Raw genomic sequence first — 9,110 nt, forward strand, 5'->3', positions numbered from 1 at the left:
CACTTTCTATTATAAATCCTGATAGTTACAAGTACAATGCTTTCAAAAGGTACACACGTCCACTTTGCCAAATTGAAAAATAGATATAATGCATCGAGAAAGTTAAGTCTTCCTCCTGACCTGAAAAAATGGGAAATATGAAGCTTAGACAAAAAGCCTAGTGAGTACACACGTGTGTGCAATGTGTCTTGCAAGCAAGATAAATATTCCACGAAGAAATCATGTATGGTGAAAGGCATATAGTATGCAAGGTATGATGCCAATGCAATGCATATGCATCATACTAATACTCCGAGTCAATGCTACCAGTATCACCAAGTCATATTTTCATTTTTTCCTATACAACAGCCATAACCGTATTACACGCATCCATAATTACATAATCATCATCATATTGTCATGCCATATCATAATTATATATCTTAGGAAGCACCGTGGTCAACACCCATGCACCAGACACTAGTAATCGACCTCGCATACTCGCCTTGTAGTGGACTTCCACCAACTGTATATCATGGGAAACACCGTGGTCGACACCCATGTACTAGACACCAGCAATCGACCTTGCATACCCGCCCTGCGATGGACTTCCACCCAGTATGCCAGTAGCGGACCTCATTCACGTTTCTCCTCGCTGGCAGGTCAGACAGTCCCTGTTTGCACCTTAGTCCTTAAGGAGGTTGGACCCACCTCTTCTCAACCCGACCTCATCAGTGGGAGTCAAATCCATGACTGATGTATCCACTCGGCCCGACGATGAGGTATCCCTAGCTAGCATCGGGGTTTAGGGACTTTCAAACCAAGGGGCACATCATCCCCTATATTTCCACACTTCCGGTGTCCCGTTCATTTTCAGGGATAACCCAAGTCATCATCATAGATGTATATTTCATTCTCAAGATCTAACTCATGTTATTACGCACAATTGTGGTATTTCAATCATCATGTATGTCATGATTATGCATGAATTCAAGCAATCATGATAAGGCATACGTTCAAGTGCATGTGGTACGCATATAATGCCATGAGTTTAGGATTTGCTTAACCTTTAAAGCAAAAATGACATATAATCATCATATGCCACTATTAACTATATCAATCCATGGTCAAATGACTAAACTAAAAAGGACATATCTTATACATGAACAAATGTATTGAAGTACACTTGTGCATACCATCATTCCATGCTGCATGAGTATGATCAATATCAACATGGTTAAGTAGATGAATTTAGTATGCTAGGGAGTGGAACAACATTAATCAAGATATTAAATCACATGATTTTATTAACCATAATCACTAACATCAATAAAATCATCCATAGCCATCATAATCATGAGCATTAATTGTATTCAGAGTTACACCATACCCTTCGCAAGATAGATATTCCATTAGCGGCTTTGGCCCGACATGATTTTCTTTTATTGGGACCACATGGTTATTCCCTAATTGGGCCTTATAGTTAATGAGTGGTGGTGATGCAAAGTACATGCACAAAATGGTTATGAGATGAAAGGCATAGATATAACATATAGTAAATGAGCCATAGGATGGATGGTGCTGGTGAAACTCACATAATGTAGTGGGCTTCACCTTCAAGTGGGTTATTAGTAGATTGGATTTGTAAATAATTATCGTAGTAGTTCTAAAATGATTTGGAAGGCACGGGTAAACCTTATAAGATACAGTAATCCCTAAGTTGAATGACTTGGTATATAATATACACATAAGGGTTAGTCACGGTTGGATAACATGGGTTTATCTCATACAACATAGTAGGTCCTACTTCCAAGTGGTCCCGCAAGCAGATGGGTCCACACACAAACATTACAGTGGGTCATAACAAGTAGATAATATAGGTAACTCACACTCATTAAGGTAATACAAGAAAGAACAGTTCAAATGCACAAGGCACATGTCAGCGGGCTCCATGATCGAACTATTTGGTTGGCAAAATAATTGAACAGTGCGGATAAAATATGTACATTGAGTGGGTTCACAAGTGTTCGAAAGTTATACATTCAATTAACACTATTTCATATCGTCTGACTTATTTAAGAATTGGATCTAGGTCATTTTGGAATCATGTTCTAGAATTAGCTAGCCTAATTGATAAATGGTGAAATATGCAATACTTATATCAAGGTAGGGTCCATGATCAATCTGACACACGTCCTAAATTCATATACCAAAGAGGTTACACCATTAGCACAGTCCACAAGTCTGAGTAATCACACAATTCTCAATTGCTCACTTGGTCTTATGGCCACTCCATTATCAGAAGTCCATATGGTTGAGTGGCTACACAAATGTCATTCTACCTGCCATAATAAAGGACTTAAGGTTAGATGGTTATGTACTTTCACTACAAGTTACATAATGGGGTAACCGCTTTATTAAGCTCCCACATGGTCAAGTTGTCGATGCCATAATTTCACTTGGTTGAGCGGACATACAATTAGTATCATGGTTAGTAACCGCATCTCAAAGCATCCAAGGCATAATCACAAGCATACCCACCATACCCGATTACACTAACTCTTAAACCATGATCGCCTTATACTTCATACGGAGAATGACTCAGATTCGGTGTCACATGATTAAGAGGCCAAGAACTAGCTTCCATCACATCAGATATAGTTTAGTGGTCCCTACATCTGCCTCACCTATGAGCATAATGTAATGGTTGTATTTATGTCGCATGACACCGGATTGAGGGTCACTCCATTATCAAGTTGTATAATCCAACCCATATCATAATTCTCATGACTAAGAAAATCTGCATGTACAACCCGATTGTTCATGGTTTAGGTGACTATGGCTATGCCCATAAGCGCGTGGTCATGTCATTGGGTGGTCACCGATGCCACTTGATTTCATGTAGTTAGTTGGCCATGTGTGGATTTCACAATCATATGGTTAGACGACTACATATACTCCACAATTGCATATGATTAGGTGGCCATACATATGTCATATGCCCACATGATTAAGAGGCCAAACATGTATATCACACCCTCACACCACTAGAGTCTACATATTTGTTATAATTGAACACGTTTATGGGTTTAAACACACGTCATATGATCCTACTACTTAGGGCCGTACTCTAACCAAAGTGCCAAGTGGTGAAGGGCTATACATGCAGCACAATTTCACATGATTCAAAATAGTATACATTCAACACATAGAGATCACAAACTATTGCCGAAGAGGGCCAATGGTTGGCCCAAATAAGGCTACCACTGATGGGCTTACATGACATTCACTCAAAATGGGTCTTAACATTCTTGGGCCCACGCATCAATGAAATTTACAATGGATTCTATGTGGTGGAGTTCATGGGGCTTTCTCATGAGGTTAAGTTGTGTGTGACTCACTTAAGACTTAGGTCTGCTTTGATTTTAGTCCAAAACCTAAAATGATACCGTGTGGATTAAATAGATACACCATAGTGGTTTTAGGTTGGATTCAATGGTTAGGGATTCATTCTCATAGCCTTGTATTGTATGGTCTATTTCAAGTCGGATTGACTGATCTTTGGGACAATAGCCTAAAGGGAACCCAGTACATGGGCTGGATGGGTTGAATATCTAATACATTGTCAAGATGGCCCATAACAAATTTTCAATGATGAGAGTTTAATTTGCATTATTTTAGAACATACGGCTATCTAATCATTGGATGGGCCTGATTCCTAGTAACATACCGTCAAAGGGGTTGATAAAATAGATAAACGGTGAGGATCTTAAATATACATCATATCATAGCCATGGTGGATTAAGTGGCATCACACTTACATCAAAATGGGCCATACTACACACGAGTTGAGAGGGTTACCTTCCATTAAATATTCATAATCATTTGTTAGGCCCACAGAGATGTGATTCATAAATCGAGCCCATCCATTATGTGTGTCCCACTTGGTTGAGGGGTCAGGGAGAACAAAGTTACATGGGTCCCAAAGTGATGTATTTATTATATATACATATCTCATCTATTTTTATTTATTTATTTATTTATTTTAGAGATCATTTTGGAGCATTATCCAAAAATGAATCATATCCAAAGATTATCTGGACCTCACCACAAATAGCAGTGAAGATAATCATTTCACCCTTAAACAATTCACAAGGCCAACATAATGTTTATTTTCCATTCAATCTATTTATAAGGTCATAGTGACCTGAATTAAGAGGAAAAACAAATTTCATATTGGTCTAAAACTTCTGTGACCCAAAATGGGTTCTAATGGTGGACGGTCAATCCCCTGTTGTTTTTTTTGTAGTGTGGACCACCTGATAGTTAGATCTGTCATATTTTTCTTCTCAAGCCTTAAGACAAGCTCACCAAATGGATGGACAGTTTGGATATAATACATACCTCATGATCAGACCCATAAATATTGCTGATTTATTCAGCTTTATTTATTTATTTTGATAATGTGGGCCATCTGAGTTTTGTGTACGGTTGATTTTTATGGTATTCCTTTTTCAAAAGGGGACCCATCAAATGCACGGTGTAGATGATCAATATACATCATGGTGGGGCCTATGGTGGGGCCCACTATCCCTGACTGTTGGGGCGCTTGGATGTTGCTTGCTGCAGCGTCCAGAGACGCTGACAGCAACAACGTCTCCCCTTGTTTTTTTTAATTTTTTTATTTTCTTATGGTATTTCATAGGTGGGGCCCACATTATAACGATCCACTCCATTTGTTGGATTGTATGGCTCGGGACGGATCTAACAAGCCCAATGTTCAGCATTGTTTGATGTACGGAAACATCACAGTGGGCCCTAACAGTTTATCACTATTTAAATAGTCTTTTTGGTGGTGTGGCCAACCAGAGATTTTGATTGGTTTCATTTTTCGACTCAATGCCTAAAATGAGCTGAGAAATTGAATAGATGACATGGATTAAATACATACATCATGGGTGGGGCCCGTTGTGGACCCACAACCCTTTCCTTATTCTCTTTCAAGCAGTAGCAGGGATGCTGGCAGTAACAACGTCCACCCCTTATGTGTTTTTTTGTTATTATTTATTTATTTTGGTGTGGTGTGCACATGTGTGCATGGATGTGTGTGTGGCCAGCCCAATGAGCCACACTGGACTGCTTGGATGACATACAAAGGTTCTGGTGGGCCCACTATCAATGGGTCCCACATAAAGTTTATAATAAATTATTATTTGATTATTTATTTGTATGAATCCTCCTATGCATCCACACCATTAATCACATTATTATCATCATATCATCACCACTATTAATCATCTCTTTATGTTTATTTTCCTATGCATCCACACTATTGATCACATCATTATCATCAAATCATCACCACTATTAATCATCCAAATAATCAAAAGGAAACAAACCATAAGAGTGGAGGGGGTGTACTCACCTTGATGGATTAGATGGATGGTTGAGATGCATGGAAGGGATGAGATTGATTGAGTTGATGGCCTACTAAGATTACTCCTCTTTCTCTCTCTCTCTCTCTCTCTCTCTCTCTCTCTCTCTCTCTCCTTGTGTAGAAAAATGGTGAAATGCTAAGGGATGAAGGACTATTTGTAGAGAAATTGTTAAAATGTGGTTAAATTCAATTAATGTGATCTTGGTTAGCTTAGATTAAGATTATGACAATTAATTTATGATTTGTAATTAATGGTGGATTAAAGAAGCATGGGATGGCATGGTGTGATGATGTCATGCATAGGGTATGGTATGAAGAAGAGTTGACCTTGTATGCACATGAAAGAGGGGAGGTATAGGTGTGTGACATCACACACATGGGTAGAGATTCTCTCACCCATGTGTGGCATGTGCATGTGTGCATGGCATGTGTTGTGCACATGTGTGGAATGAAGTACATAGTGCTATGTGTACATGAGAGACTAATGATTCTTCATGGCGTATCTCACTAACGGAGTGTCGTACAGATGCACAGGTTATACCTTCACGATCGCAGCGACAGGGTGGTCGATATGAAATAGGTTACGAGGTCTTGAGGTTCCGGTTGTTCGGGTGTGCACTATGCACATCTAGTCAAGGTTTGGCTAAGGGTGTCAATCATCGTGCACATAAGCATAGAAAATGGTACGAAATGGATGGGGTCTTACAGTTGACTATGTCATTTAACTTAGTACAAAAGTCCATGAAAGTTTCACTTTCTTCCATATATATCTCCTCAAACCGAGTGGTAAGGATTTGAAGTTTGGATTTCTTAACTATAGTCATACCCTCGTGTGTCATTTTTAGAATGTCCCAGGCTTGCTTTGCAGTATCATACGATATATTTCTTTTGAATTCATCTAGTGAAAGTGCACAAATGATTGCATTTAAAGCCTTTGCATTGGCACTACTCTTATTTTTTTGAAGTGTGGTCCATGAAAAATAAGGTGTAACTCTAACTAATTTAGTTCCATCAGTGCCTAGAACTTCAGTTGTTAGTGGGTTCCATCTAGTCACTGTGGCTTACCACACACTCTCATATATGGACCTTAAAAAGATCCTCATTCTGGCTTTTCAATAGGCATAATTGGAGCCATCAAAAGGTGGAGGCCTAGTAATCGAGAGGCTATCAAAATTTGACATCTTATAAACTCAGATCGGTTAGCTTAGGAAATGAATCTAAATAAAAAAAAGAGCTATTAGGCTTTGATACCACTTGAAAAGGCCGAGCTAAACATCCTAGAGGGAGGCTGAATAGGACTATGCCAAATTAAAAATAAATGCGGAATTGAAAAATAGATAGCACAATTAAATAATAAAGAAGCACAAGTAAATAGCAACCTCAAATGAACTAGTCTTGAGAGGTTGATGCAAACTTAGTTCTAAGGACAACCTAACACCAAAAACTAAAGGCTTATGACAGGACAACCTTACTAGAACGTATGTATATATCAAAAACCTAAACCAATAAAGAGGTAAAGAAAATATACTAAGTTATTACAACATTCACCACAAGTGCATAAAATAAATTACACCATTCACCACAAATACTCAAAGTAAATTACAACATTCACACACATAAGTACATTCAATCATCCACCACAACTCCAGGAATTATAGTGGTTCATTTGTGTGTACACCAATTATTAGAAAACAACCACACAACAACTCCACTCCTAATATCCATTCCCTCGGGATATAACGTTCACTATGAAAAAGGTTTTCCAAGGTTCACCTTAAAACCTTTACAATTGCCTTTAGAAGGGCTTACACAATAAAAAAAACCCCACACTCTGAGATATTCTGGATTACCTCAAAGAAAACTAAAATGAGATTTTCCTGACACAACCTCACAAACCACAAAAGATATACAAAACGTAAATGATACTTATCTAGAAATTATCCTTCTGAAGAAGCCCGGTAGAACCAATCCGATGTAGATGAAGATGTTTAATGTCCAGTCTCACAGATGAAAAGGTTCTAGTTCTAAATAATTTTTAATTAAATCAACCTGGGCTAGCTTAATTTGATTTTGATCTCAAGAAAGGGTAAAACACAAATCCCTTCTTAATATAAGATTGGAATGAAGATCACAAAATCAAATTACAAAAGCTAATAAAGAGAATATAAAATGAGCACAATATAGCTTAATAAATTCACAAACTTATCTCTCAGAGTGGTGTCTTGATTTAGCTTAGAATCGATGAATAAACTCTGAAATTTGTGCTCTATGTATAGGTGAAAATACTGTTCACCCGACTGGTCTAAGGGTCAGTTCGACTGGTCGAAGAACCAACCAAATTTCAAATTTTCTGGTGCGATAAGATAAGATCGTTACTCGACTGGTCAAGTGGCCTGCTCGACTAGTCGAGCAATGCACTTGACAGGTCAAGTGGGACCAGAATATGTTGCTAGACTTTGTGCCAAGCCTTCTCGACTGGTTGAACACTATTCACTCGACTGGTCGAGAGCTCAACAGAAAATTCTAAAAAATTGTAACAAACCTTGGACTGGTTGAGAAAACTCTTAGGCTGGTCGAGCCAGTACTTGGACTAGTCGAACAAGGACTAAGACTAGTCGAAAAAATGACCTATAAACTTATGAATAACCCACATAAAATATGCAATGAATATGACACAACCTATGGTCAATCTAAGGTCATCCATACCTTGTTTGTGAGTTGGAACAATTGAAACATCATTTGCTTCAAAACGTTGATTTATTATGATACGTGAAGCTTGAGTTACGCTTGAATTCTTGAGTCTTTAACGTACAATATTTGAACTTCAAACTTGAACTTGAGTTCTTGAGCCTTAATTTTTGAATTTGAGCTTGAAACCATGAACTTCAACAATTTCTCTTCATCTTGAAAACGTAGGCAAGTTCAATAAAGATGTAGACAACTTTAAAATGCATGAACCTGATCAATTCAAGTCAAAGCATGATACAAATTCTAAATGGTTTGGCACAACAAAATTTGACAACTCTTCGTGTGTTAGATTTGCACTATAGTATTTACAAAATGTCAGTCCTTCATGAAAGAAATTTGTTATGCGCTACATTTCAAAACCATGTTGTGGGCATGAACTGACAAGATCCTTAAACCGCTCCCAACATTAGAAGATGTTTCATCTTCGCTTTGGGCGAAGTTCATGATCGATTTTCTAATGGTGTTCATTTTATGATATGAAAAGAATTTCTTTATGAACTCCCTTGTCATATCATTCCATCTGCCAATAGATCATGGACATAATGAATGTAAACACGTCTTAGCCTTTTCTTTCAGCGAGAAATGGAAGAGTTTTAGCCGGATTATGTCCTCAGACACATTTGAAAAATATAAAGTGGCTGTAATCTCATCAAACTCTTTTAAGTGCAAATATGGATTTTGATATTCAAGCCCAAGGAACTTTGGAAGGAGTTGGATCACTCCTGGCTTAATGTCTATATTTCCTGTATTTTCTGGAAAAACCATACAAGAAGGGATGCTCACCCCTGCCAGTTGTAAATAGTCTCGAAAAGTATGAGGCAAGGGTACTCCATGCACCTCGTTCTCATCCTGGATTTCCTCCTCCCTAGGTTGGGGTAGATTTGGAGGTTGATTGGCCAGTTGATTTACAACCATAACTTCGGTTAACTCCGTGGATCTCGAGTGG

General features: G+C 38.2%; 1 non-coding gene across 1 annotated transcript; it reads left to right on the forward strand.

The window, feature by feature from the left end:
• The first annotated feature begins 8,520 nt into the window (after window positions 1-8,520).
• LOC131252384 (small nucleolar RNA R71) lies at window positions 8,521-8,626 on the forward strand. Its single transcript, XR_009174407.1, has one exon. It is a non-coding gene; the product is annotated as a small nucleolar RNA R71 (small nucleolar RNA).
• Window positions 8,627-9,110: the final 484 nt, after the last annotated feature.

This window comes from Magnolia sinica, chromosome 7 (assembly GCF_029962835.1).
Source record: "Magnolia sinica isolate HGM2019 chromosome 7, MsV1, whole genome shotgun sequence".
In the NCBI taxonomy this organism is placed as follows: Eukaryota; Viridiplantae; Streptophyta; class Magnoliopsida; order Magnoliales; family Magnoliaceae; genus Magnolia; species Magnolia sinica.